Source organism: Polypterus senegalus, chromosome 7, assembly GCF_016835505.1.
Source record: "Polypterus senegalus isolate Bchr_013 chromosome 7, ASM1683550v1, whole genome shotgun sequence".
NCBI classification, from domain to species: domain Eukaryota; kingdom Metazoa; phylum Chordata; class Cladistia; order Polypteriformes; family Polypteridae; genus Polypterus; species Polypterus senegalus.
Genome location: NC_053160.1, coordinates 159,463,267 through 159,476,701, shown reverse-complemented (window position 1 = coordinate 159,476,701; position 13,435 = coordinate 159,463,267). Strand labels below are relative to the sequence as shown.

At 37.2% G+C, this 13,435-nt stretch overlaps 1 protein-coding gene across 1 annotated transcript in view; it reads right to left on the bottom strand.

Moving 5' to 3' along the window:
* The window catches only part of cntnap3 (contactin associated protein family member 3), a 666,293-nt gene that overhangs the window by 193,797 nt on the left and 459,061 nt on the right, over positions 1–13,435 (bottom strand). The gene's annotated exons all lie outside the window — the stretch shown is intronic.

Below are 13,435 nucleotides of genomic sequence, written 5' to 3'. Positions count from 1 at the left end.
GAACGCCGTGGGGCGGAGTTTCGTGTGACATCATCACGCCTCACACGTAATCACGCAGTACATAGAAAATAAGGAAGACCTCCAAAAGCGCTGAAGAAAACATGCATTATATAATTGAGAAGGCAGCGAAACAATAAGAAGCGAGCGAGTGACATATACAACCATATTGATGAGTTCTGCTACTTCGGAAACAAAGCACGATGTAAACCTACACTTTAAATTAAGTTCATAGACAGGCTGCGCTGGCGTTTGTAATTTAGTGCCTGCCCATATAAGGCCGTCCGTCAGCGGCAATCCAATAGCAAACTCCCACTAAATATTCACGGGTTAAGGACTGTGCTTATGCAGAGGAAGATGAGATGGTCAGCGTGGTGTTTGGCACAAACTCAGCGAAACTGCGAGAGAAAGTTTTAAGTGCCAGGACTAAGGTAACATTAAATACAGCCATGGACATAGCACGAGATGGCACCAGCACAACTGGGGAACTTCGATGCATGTACACCGAGCTCACGTGAACTGACGCAGTGCACAGATAAAAGCAACAGTTCCAAAGAGCGCTGAACAAAAACCGAATTACACAATTGAAAAGGCAGCAAAAAATATGAAGCGTCTGATACATACAAGCATATTCATAAATGCTGCTACTGTGGAAACAAAGCACACGGTGGAAAAAGTCAATGTCCCGCTAAAGGAAGACAGTGTAAAAAACCCGTGCATGCAGTGTGTCAGGTCTCGGATAAAGAAGAAGACGAGCTGTTTATTGATGCAGTAAGAAACGAATCGATGAATGAAACCTGTCATCTTTACAACGATTGACAAACACGGAATGTAACTTGAACACAACACATCCTACAAATACAAACCTGATTGAAAGAAATAATGATAATCAAATCATTGATGACAGCAACACTCAGTAACACTCACAAAACAAATACTGTATATTGACAGTCATGTTACGTTATTTTTAAAATGTTCCCTTTTCTTTTTCTAGCTTTTTTAACACACTACTTCTCCGCTGCGATATGCGGGTATATATATATGTATATATATATCCCGATCTACATACTCGAATAATGGATACTTTATTCGCCATCAATGATTGTTTTGGTAAAGCCATACTCAGTGTATTCATTAGATGAACGGTAAAAAAGTAAGAGCGAGGGAGGATGACTTATTGAGGCATGCAGGCTGTAGTGCGCGTCAACTCTATCTGAATTGCGCGATCACATTTGAAAAAATATATCTTTTCAAGTTCTATTTAGTCCATATGTGTCAAACTCAAGGGCCGCGGGCCACATCCGGCCCGGCGTGTAATTATATCCAGCCCGCAAGATCATTTTATATACTGTATTATTGTTATTAATGGCCCGGGTATATGAAGCGCTGGTAACACAATAAACTACAGATCCCATAATGCAGCGCTTCAGCTGCCTTGCCGAACACTTACCGCATTAATCAAGTCTAGCTTATGATGCTGCAAGTTATTGCGGCTAGCTCACACGATGCTGAAGAGAAAAGTTGATTCTGAAAATAGAGCCTTTAAAACCGATGGGAGGCTGAGTATATGTTTACTGAACCCGTGTGTCTCATTTGTGGAGCTAATGTGGCTGTAATTACAGAATTTAATCTAAGACGGCACTATGAGACAAAACATCAGGGAGTTCTGTGTTGTGGAGATTCTCAGGATGGATTGCAGGTGCTCATCAGTGAGGCTGAAAGACCTGAATGCAATGCAGAAGATACAGAAAGCAGAAGAATTAAATAAGAATCTGACACTTCAGCGGACGTTTTACCCGTGCACAATCACAAAGTGATTTCAAGTGAAGTTGCTTTTATGGGAGACACAAATGCACCAGTGCAACTTTCCCTGTTGCCAAGTAATGTTAAACCAAGTCGTCACTATGTGTTCCCAAATACGCACTTTGCTGATAAACCGAGCGCACTGAGTTTGCACGGCGCTTTGGTGACTTTGAAGAACAAAAAAAGTCCGTCTACATGCGGCTCAAACCTTGTGCATGTTTGGTAGCACATATCTGTGTGAGAAGCTCTTCTCAGTGATAAAGACTAACAAAACAGCACACAGGAGTCGCCTCACTGATGAGCACCTGCAATCCATCCTGAGAATCTCCACAACACAGAACCTCACACCAAACAGAAACGAACCTGTTGCCAAAAAAGATGCCAGGCGTCCAGCTCTAAAATGACATATGAGCAAAGACAACTGAATGATTTGATTTGTTATTGCTGAAAGGAACACATTTTATTTATGTTTCCAGGTTTTGTTATGCAGCATCTTCATATTTGTTTATTTTATATAAAATTACATAAGAGTAAAGAAATTTGAATGTTTGTTCATTTAACGTTTACTTTATTTCTAACTTGTATAATTTAGACAGGATATATTTTTATGGAGAGCAAAATATTATGTTGTTTAAGGTTTGAGTTGATTTATTCAGGAATAATATTCCTGTCTGTTTTTACCATTCCTACCAAAGATATTTCTGTCGACTAAATAAAAATTCCTTCTATTTAAAATTTAAATAGAACTTGAACAAATACGATAGTTCATAATATCCACGCAGACTTGCACGTAAGAGCAGGAGTTATCCGTTTTAACAAGGAGCGTATTGCACTGATACGAAATAGCTGTGTGTGTATATATGTATGTATATGTATATATATGTTTATATATGTGTGTGTGTATGTATATATATATATATATATATGTGTGTGTATATATGTGTGTGTATGTATGTATGCGTGTATGTATATGTATGTGTATATATGTAGATATATATACTGTATGTATGTATATATGTGTATATGTATAGATATGTATATATATATATGTTTATGTGTGTGTGTGTGAATTTATATATATATATATATATATATATATATATATATATATATATATATGACAGCAACACTCATCACTCACAACAGTGACAAAACAATTACATTGACAATCATGTTACGTTATTTTCAAAATGTTTCCTTTTCTTTTTCATTGCTTCTTCAACACACTACTTCTCCGCTGCGAAGCACGGGTATTTTGCTAGTATATATATATATTGCCACACACGTGCGAGTAGGAGGCAGCTAAAGGGCTCGAGTAATTGTAATAAAACATCCGACCAGGGGGCGGCGGAGTGCCCTGACTGTCTTTCTCAGTTCCCTACAGACCTTTCCCGGGAAATCCTGCAAGGTTCCGGCGCCTCTGAAGACGTCACTTCCAAAGCCGGCCCCTTTGATGACGTCACTTCTGAAGCCGGCCCCTTTGATGAAGTCACTTCCTCTCAAGGCCATTTGAATTAAACACCTGCCAGATAGTGCAACAGGAAGCCTGTCTCCTCTTTTTAAAAGGCCTACCTAAAAACTTTGCCCAGCCGGACTGGGGTGAATTCCATTCAATGGAAGAGCTTATAAAGCTCTTGAAAACACCCAAGCCAGTCTTAAACTCTGGGAGAGCAGAACGGCCCTCTAGTGGATTTCCTAGAGATCACGTCCTACTGAAGAAGTCTCTTACACATACATCGGAGCCTGTTTCTGAGTTCCCGGGCCACCAGGCGTACAACCTACCCGAGAGTAAGGCGGGATGTAGGTGGAGGGGGGGAGATGGTTTGTGTGCTCTTGCCAACCCCCTGACGTGTTCAAATACAGGATTTGTAGTCATTAATGGTTATAAACTTCTTGCCCTGTTTGATTCCGGCAGCAACATTTCCATTGTTGATTGCCGATATGTTTTACTGCGACAGAGATTAAAAAAAAGACCAGTATTAAATGTATTCAAAGAGACCTCCGGATGTACGACACCGCCCTGTGTTTCGTGAGTCAGGGAGGAACGCTAAAAAAACATCCCATGGCGATCCACCCTAATCCTCCGTTCTCAGTGATTCTAGGACGGGACTGGTCAGAAAATAAACTATTGACTACTCCTGATAAAAACTTAGGCCTCGTTGTAGATAGGGATAGCTCGTCTCAAGCTGTCTCCACGCCGTGTACACAGGCAGCGGAGAGAGATACAGAAGCCCACGAGGAGGACGGGGAGATTCCTGGTCCGTCACAAGCAAATACGTCATCCACCCACGCCTCGACGAGTCGGGAGGAATCCCCAACCCTTGAGGTCAAACCGGACCCTCTCTCCGACATTTACTTTCAGTTTAAACGAACACCGGCTTCTTTTAAAAGGGAGCAGTGGAACGATGCCGAAGCCGGCCCCTTTGATGACGTCACTTCCGAAGCCGGCCCCTTTGATGACATCACTTCCTCTCAAGACCTTTAAAGCCTCCATCTTGGCCTACTATAGTCAGTTCTGTTTTGGACTCTGTGAGATGCACATGGTTTCTTTGATAAGAAAACCCATTTGCAGCTGGGAAAAAACAATATACGGGTGGCTGCCCCAAACCTTTATAATGTCTTGGACTCGTCTTTTATATACTATATATATATATATATATATATATATATATATATATATATATATATATATATATATATATATACACGCATACTCACATATATACATATATATATATATATTGTATATACATAAATGCACACACAACCTTCACTGGGACCAGAAGGGACGCTGTGTTTCCATTTGTTTCCTTCACAGTGTCAAGGAGATGTCCAATGAGGGCAACTTAGACTGAGAAGCTCCTTCTGAACTACTCAAAGCAGATATCCCCGAAAGAGCAACAAGCAATATGGATCTCTCCAATGATTGACCCAGCCTTTAGAGAGACATTTTAAGGCCGTTTTTCAAGGTGAAATGCCTTTATTTCAGTTGCTGTGCACCACAGTGACTACTTCTTTTGACCTCATAATAATTTTTGTTTTGTGCAATAAACAAGGTGGCTTGTTGGTGCCTCAACTTTTATCCAGGACTCTGTCAAATAGGTCCTGTAGACCACAATAAAAAGAAATTATACACACACACACACACACAAAGAGTGGATTCAGAAAGTATTCAGGCCCTATCAATTTCTGTGCACAGTATTGTGTTGTTGATTTAATTTTATATGGATAAATTTACCATTTATGCCCATCAGTGCATACTCAATAATCAATAATGACAAAGTGACAACATGTTTTAGAGAGGTTTCAGGATTTATTAAAAGTCAAAAACTGAAATCTCTCATTTCTGTGTAAGTTTTCAGTTTTCCTTTGCTGTGCCACTCAAAATTGTGTTGAGGTGCATCCGGTTTGCTTTAATCCTCATTGAGATACATCTAACACTTGATTGGAGTCCACCTGTCTCAAATTGAAATGATTGGGCATTGTTTAGAAAGGCACACACCTGTGTATATAACGTCCTACAATTCACATTGCATGTCAGGACAAAACCCAAGCCATAAAGTCCAAGAAACTCCCTCTAGACGTCTGTGATCAAACTGTGGATCAGGGCAAGGGTATAAAACCATTTCTAAAGCTTTGAGTGTTCCCTAGAGCAAAGTCACCTCAATAAATGTGAGATAGAATAATTTTGGAACCACCAGTATTCTTCCTAGATTTGGAAGTCTGACCATACTGACTAACCAGGCAAGAGGGGCCTTGGTCAGTGCGGTGACCAAGAACTCAATGGTCATGCTAACATCTCAGCAGCACTTTATCAATCATGTGTGTATGGTAGTGTGGCTAGAAGGGCACCATTCTTGAAATTAAGCTTTTTAGGCAGAACTCAAAGAACTATGTCTGAGGAAGATCTGACATTGCTCATCACTTACCTAGTACCACCCCTACGGTGATGCATACTGGTGGCAACATCATGCTATGAAGAATGCTTACCACAATGGTTGGAATTGAGGTTGAATGTAGCCAAATACAGAGAGATCCTTGAAGAAAACCTGCTCCAGGGTGCACATGACCTTAGACTGGAGCAATGGCTCTCCTTTTAGCATGACAATGCCCTGGAGAATACAGCCAAGACAACACTTAAGTAGATTTAGGACAAGTCTCTGACTGTTCCCAAGTGGCCAAGCCAAATCCCAAACTTAAACCCCATAGAACATCTGTGGAAAGAATTGAAGATGGCAGTTTACGGACGCTTTCCATTCAATCTAATGGAACATTGGCAGCATCTTCAATGAAGAATAGAATTAACTGCCCAAATCCAAGTATGCAAAGCTGTTTAGAGACCTACCTAAGAATACTTGAAGCTGTAATTGCTTCCAAAGCAGCTTTAATAAAGTACTAAATTAAGGGTCTGAATACTTATATGAATAAGAGATCTCAGTTTTTGATTTTTAATTTTTCACTTTGTTATGGGTTATTGAGTGTAGATTGATGGGCAAAAAATTGGAACTTCATCCTTTTAAAATTAAATCTACAATATAATAAAATGTGCAGAAAGTGAAGAGGTCTGAATCCACTGTATACGTAAACACACATGTACATTAACAATAATATTCTTTTATATACTTTGGCATTTATTCAGGGCTTAGGGATGGTTATAATTATAATATTTAGAAATTCAAAACCTTGCAAAAGTGCTACTATTTTGGAAATTCTGTTCCCTGAGCAAGCACTGTATTTAGGAAATTCAATACAAACATCATACAATGGCCTTTTACATTTGATGGCACTTCAGATTACTTTGAGTCCTAGACTTTTTTCAAATTTGTGGAGTTTCATTTCTTTCTTTCTTCAGGAGTTTCTTTCAGCTTCATTCTATTACCAAAAAACACAAAGATATTTCTAAATTTCCTTGGTGTTTCACTTTCTATTTGCTGTTTTTGGATGGGATAGCCAGATTTACATGTTGAAATTTTTCTGCCAGGATCATGTCAGGCTCTCTGAGACTCTAATAAGGATAACTGGTTTACAAATGGGTTATCATACCTACTTTAATATTTTAAAATGTTATCTTAATATTGAGTTTTTAAAAAAATATTTTAAATGCTTAAACATAGTTTACAATGACCATAAACAGTTTCATTAATATATTATGTTCATTAAATTAAATGGTACACTATATGAAATAACCCTGGGTCATTCATTCAAAAAATACATTAACCTTTAATGCCCAAGTGCAACTGCTCTTGGTGTTATGTACATTCCTCTAAACCTGCACCCTCTCACAATCTGTAAATGCAAAACACTCTCAGTGTGTACTACCTATATTCAATTATTGACCTTCGATTCTGAGGCAGCAATCAAACATTAGTTTATTTCAAAATGTTTAACTAGTGGGTAAAACAGTGGCTTAACAATCAGTACAATTATCTCATCCTATGGAGCCTGGTGAGAATCCCAGCTCAGACACCTTCTGTGTGAAGTTGGCACTCTCTCACTGTGTCCATGTAGAAGTTTACATGATGTTCTGCTTTCTTTCCCCATCCCAAAGGCAACTGGACTTGCAACTTAGGTAGGCATTTAAGTAATTATGCTCTACAATAAATTGACGTCTCCACCAGTATTTGGGTTTCTACTTTGAACCATATTTTAACTGGATTGGTTTTGCCAGCAAGCAAATTACAGTAAGTAGTGGACTTGGTGCTTGTCAGTTTATTTAAATCTGTTCTTTTTATACATGAAATCAGAGAAGAAAGATTCACAGAGTAACAAACATAAAATGGCAACAGACAAACAGTATCAGGAAAACAACACATACAGCATTTATTTAAGGAAAATGACTTTGGTACTTGGAAGAATTCCTTTTAAAAAATGTAAAACCGTAGGCAGTGTATCATAGAGGGTAAAATGTTAGAGTGCACTTGTGTTTTAAGTATATTTGCACATTTGAATTTTTATAACCTGACAACATTTTTAAACCTACTTAAAAAGGTTCAGGGTTATAGGGGTCTATATAAGCCATGAAATAAGTTCACATTTGCTTGAAGTCCATACATGAGGAAAAAGCTTAAAGTTTACCAAAGCATTCTACTGGCAAGAAGTCAGGAGTCATATATGGCGTCTTTCAAATACAAGGTTGAATATTATAATTGGTTCTAACAGTTGTTAATGGCTATAGGCTGTGTAACACTGCTGTCTCACACCTCTCTAGAATCTTGGGCTCGACCACTGACCCCAGCCACTGTGAGGCTTTTCATGATCTTGTCATGCCTTTCTGATTTCTTCTTCACCCAGATCCTAAATTATATTCTAAACATGTTAGAAAAATAGATAGATATCAAAGATGCAATATGATAGACTGTTTGTGACAGACAGACAGACAGACAGACAGACAGACAGACAGATAGATAGATAGATAGATAGATAGATAGATAGATAGATAGATAGATAGATAGATAGATAGATAGATAGATAGATAGATAGATATCATACTTCTTTATATAATAGTACCAGTTTAATATGAACAGACTTTAGGGAGGAATCTAGTAAAACTTTTATACACCAGTTTTCTAGAATAAACTATTCATATGGCTGACACATGAAGTTAAGGGGGGCAGAGCTAATGAGAATGATGCCTACTCATTACATTCTAAAATGCAATAAGATTCTGACAGCATCTCAGAGTGCTCTGCTGCCTCAATTACATATTTTTCATCATGTTGAATCACACTGGCTAATACAACATGCATAACTGACTCTCATCTATTTATCCCCTCTCTCTTTAAACCCATCCTTCCAGTTTTCAAACCTACTGCTTTCCTGGCCTGTTTTGAAGAGAGAGATGAAGACGCAAGACAAGATTACACAAGCATCTCCAAATTCTATACAAATATATTATAAACAGCTCTATTTACAAAAAGTGCCATTTGAAGCCCAGCTGCACAAATATTGAATGGAAAAAGGTAATGCAAAATTCAATTTAAATGCAAATTAAATTTTACTTGTACGGAAGTGTTTCTTCCTTCAAATTTTCTTTTGTATCATTGTGATCTTTTCTTTATTGGTCTCTTAAATTAATGCTTTTATTGTTTATTGTGTGAATTTCATATGGCACTTTGTTTTGGAATCCTATTAACAAATGTTTTATTCGGTATGCTAAGTTCATGTTTCTTTAGATTACTTTTTTTTTGTATATTTTCTTAAATCCAGTAAATGTCTATCCATCCTTTCACTTTGTCAGAAGCTAGACAGAGCCCTTCCCAGCAACATTTAGCACATGACAGGAACCATCTCAGGTTATTCTTTGCAGACCTCACACATACAAAAGCATGTACTCATTTAGTTGTCAATTTACTCAGTTTTCTTATTTGGAAAGATGGCAGAATAAAAGAATATCTGGACACAGGGAAAATAGCAGATACCACACAGACTAAAGTAAGATGTGGACCAACAAAGTTATGACATAGTAACTGTAAGTGCCTTGCAGGATTATCTGGCATCCTGTCCAGGACTGGTTTAGTAGCTTTACCCGGATAGGAGAACAAAACACAGGCACGTTGGGGCTTAGGATCTTATTTTGGAATATGTTTATCCCCCATAAACTAGATGACAGCATCCCAGGATCTCAGCAACCACGCTGCAGGGAGTCACTATTCCTGTTCTATGGGACCTACTTCCAGGTTATTCCCTGGCAATGGAAGTACTCCAAGGTCCGACATAAAAGGAAGCTGTTGAGCCTCCTTCGGCTGAGTCAGAGACAGAAGGAAGAAAGGCAACACTCACTGGAGGGAGGTGGATGGAGAGTGAAGAGAAGAAAAAAAATATAAAGATTTTATTTGTTATTGTGGTTTTACAACCTTTCAAGAAACTTTTGTGAGGTATTTTGTAATAAAACACTGTTTTGAACCCATGACTGTATCTGTGTTGGTTGTGTCCAGGGTTTGGTGCTCAGTGGTGCCCTCTGTCTGTCACAACGAACCAACCACTGAATCACCGGACTACCAAGAATTTATATTCAAGACAGGTTCACTACAAGCTGGTAGACTACTGTTACACATGATGCAATTAAAGAGACACAGGTTGGTGTTGTGAGCACGGAATGTACTCAGAAAAGCTGCACAGACAATGCAGACTGGTAAATGGGAAAATGTGCCACGGAGATGATCAAAAAGTACAGTCAGAGTCCAGCTGAGGTTCAAATACCAAAAAGATCAAGCAAGAAACAATCACCAGAAGTTGATAGACCATAAAATAATTTTCAAAAGACAGGTAAAATCCTTAAATCAAACTAACAAAGTTCTGTCGCTAACTAAATCTAATACTTACAAAGTCTGCAGTTTGATTGTTGGAGTTTACCTAGATGTTTGGATGCTGAGTATTTTGTGTTACCAGCTTGTACAATGGTAGTGTGATGATGTCAAAGGCTAGGCTCGCAAAATATTACACTACATAAAATCTACATAATTAGGAACAGGTTTCATCACACACTCAAAGCACTTTGAGCTACATTATTTGTATGAAAATGTGCTATATAAATAAATGTTATTGTTGTTTTTATTACAATGAACAATATTACCACCACCATGAAAATAATATAGAAATTAACAGTGCCCATACGAACAATCCACAACTAAATGTTACAGTGAAATGCATCAGCAATGATAAAAACTAATATAATAACAAAAAAGAATAATTAAAAGTAATCCAGGAGACAATCAAAACAATGTTAATGACATTAAGGGCACCAGAGTAAGAAAGAGAGAGCATATTCCTCCAGAGAATTAGAGGGGAAGGAAGCCCAGACAATGCCAGGAGAACATTATGGATGGCAGACATCATTATAAGGTCTTTAGCTATAGAAACTGGAGCTTGGTTGTGTGTTTTAAGGGTAAGTTCATGGTGAAGTAATAGAAGGCCAATACTCACTTAATCATTAGAAGGCAGTACACGGACCACTATGTATAAATCATGTTTTTTAGTAAAGGATATGGGATGCAGGTTAGCTGCCACAAAGAACCGGGTCTCTTTAAGGTCTCATAGCTGCAGGAATGCTGAGGTTTCTCTTGAGGAATCTGTGGCCTGGAGGCCCTGTCACTGTCTAACAGAGTGTGAAGCCAGGAGAAGAAAATGTTCAAAGGATTACTGACAGGATCATGAGAGATAGCAAAACAGAAATAAAAGAGTGTTGTGATGATACTGGAGAAGTGGGAAAATGGGAGAGCTACTCCACCTGATACACAAATGCTCAGCCTTTTGTCTCAGTAAAACCAGTGAGGAAGTTGGGTTTTCATTTCTCTTTTAGATAACTATTTTTATGTTTACTTAAACATCTGAGTAACAGCAACATGCTGCTTGCCTAAGGCAAAGCAAAATAAACCTGAAAACGATGGTTTCCAATTAAATGTAAAAAAATGCAGCTGTTAAAATAATTATGAACAAATAGACCGCAGGAAGCTAGAGACCCCTGTGTTTTACTTACATTTTGCAGCATCCTTACATGTTAACTTTAGAAATAATCAGTAATTATCTATATTAATGTGAAGAGACTTAACTAATATAAGTCAAGGAACAGTGTACCAATTAATTAAAACTTCTAAAATGGAAAAATAAAGCAATGTAGGAAGATTTAAATATACCAGAAACAACATGAATTTGATAAGCTAAAAGCTCGTTATGCCTCAAACCCATTCTGGGTACAATTAGTTCTATACAACCTTGGACCCACAGAAAACGTTTTGGTGATGTGCTGTTCTGGACCAATGTAAAAAGCAATGCAAGGTCAAGGCTAAAAGATTGATTTTGTGATTTTATTAGTTGGACTTTTGCCCTGCCCATGGCTGGTTCCCATCTTCCTTGCTATACTACTGGGATAAACTATTCCATGTGATTCTGAATTCAATAAGGAAGATTCAATAATCACTGGCTGTTCATCAGTGTTAGTTAACGGAAATGAGTAATACACATAGTGAATTTTATTTAGTTCTACTGCTAAAGCATGTCTGCCTATAAAATTACCTCAAAGGATATGATGATTTTCAAAAGTTCACATGTTGTAAATGCTTAGTATGTTGGAGATTACTAACTTACTTTGGTGCCTATACTTTGGGGCAACACTGCAAGACACAGTGGGAAGATCAAGAACAAGGATTTGATTTAGTACCAATATTCAGAAATAGGAGTAAGGAATGGATCATGGAGACCTTGGAATTATTATCATTAGGGGAACTGAAAGTAAAGAAAGCAGAATGCTAACAGGAGATTGAGGTCAACAAAACCATGAAAGGAATAAATACAGAAACAAAACAATACAACTGTTAGAGTAGCTGGTAACACCTGTCTATATAGAAAGAACAGTCAATATATTGCTGAATGTAACACCATGGACATGACTTAGTGGATATCAATAAGAGCTAAGTGAAATGCCAATACTGAGATACCATCAAGTAGTGCTGGGAATTGTCAGGAACACCTCAATACTTTATTTCACAACAGGATAATATTACAATGTAATGTTTCTCAGTATATTATATAGCAGTCTACTTCTGCAGATTTTGAAATGTATTAATTCCTTTTTTTATTTGATTAGAGTTAAAAGGGAAATCAAACTTATATTGGCATTAACAGTCATGTATTGCATAAAATAAAAACATAAAAAACTTGCATTCATTTATTTAATTTAAAATTTCATCTAATGTTAGCTCTGGGTGATTCCTTGTGAGATGAGAATTCTGTTTGTAGTAGGGCTGTTGGATAGTAATTGAAAATAAAATGTCTATTATTTAAAATATACCATTTGAATATACACAAATTTGCATTTGTAAAAAACTTCCTGAAAACTGTTCAGATCAGTAAGGCTAAAAAAAAACATATAGCATTTTCCTGTTCATCCCCTTTCCTTTTACTTCCAAGTTAATTGAAGTTTGGTGATGGGACCAGATCAGGTTATGTTCAGATTCTAAAGAGTTTAAGAAGAACTGATTTCAAAAAGGTGTCTGTAAAATCTCATGTACAATGATACTTTCTGAAAAAAATTACCTATTTTTTCATACAAGTATCATCACATATATCTTATTACAGACCTATTGTTTTTGGACCAATTTGGCCAAGTACTTATATACCTATCATTTCAAAAACAGTTTAATCTACTGTATGCCCAACAATAATTATTATAGTAACTATTTAATCAAATCAAGATTTTTGTAGTCTGCTCCGTTTACTCATAGAACAAGCCTTACTGATTAGCAAAATTTTGGTATGAGTAGTTTTTGCGATACATAATTTATTTAAATATACATGTACACCTAACAGAGGCATACACATGCTCTTATACACTAAAGAAATTTAGAAGTGAAAATAACTGACAGCTTCTTTGCCCTACTAGAGCACATGCTTGGATTATGAAGAGAAAGAAAAGGCATGCATACAGACACACATAGATCTATAAAGGTTGACTTGTAGGGAGGCTTTAAATTACCCCTGTAACAATATGTCTATATATGCAGCATGTTTACTTCACTTGAGCCAATGTGTCAAATTAAATATTATTTTAGTTGTTCTCTTTATTCAATTTCCTGTTTAATTTACTTTACATTTGTTGTTGTAAACAATATAAGTTAATGTACTTGATTGTATATTATAG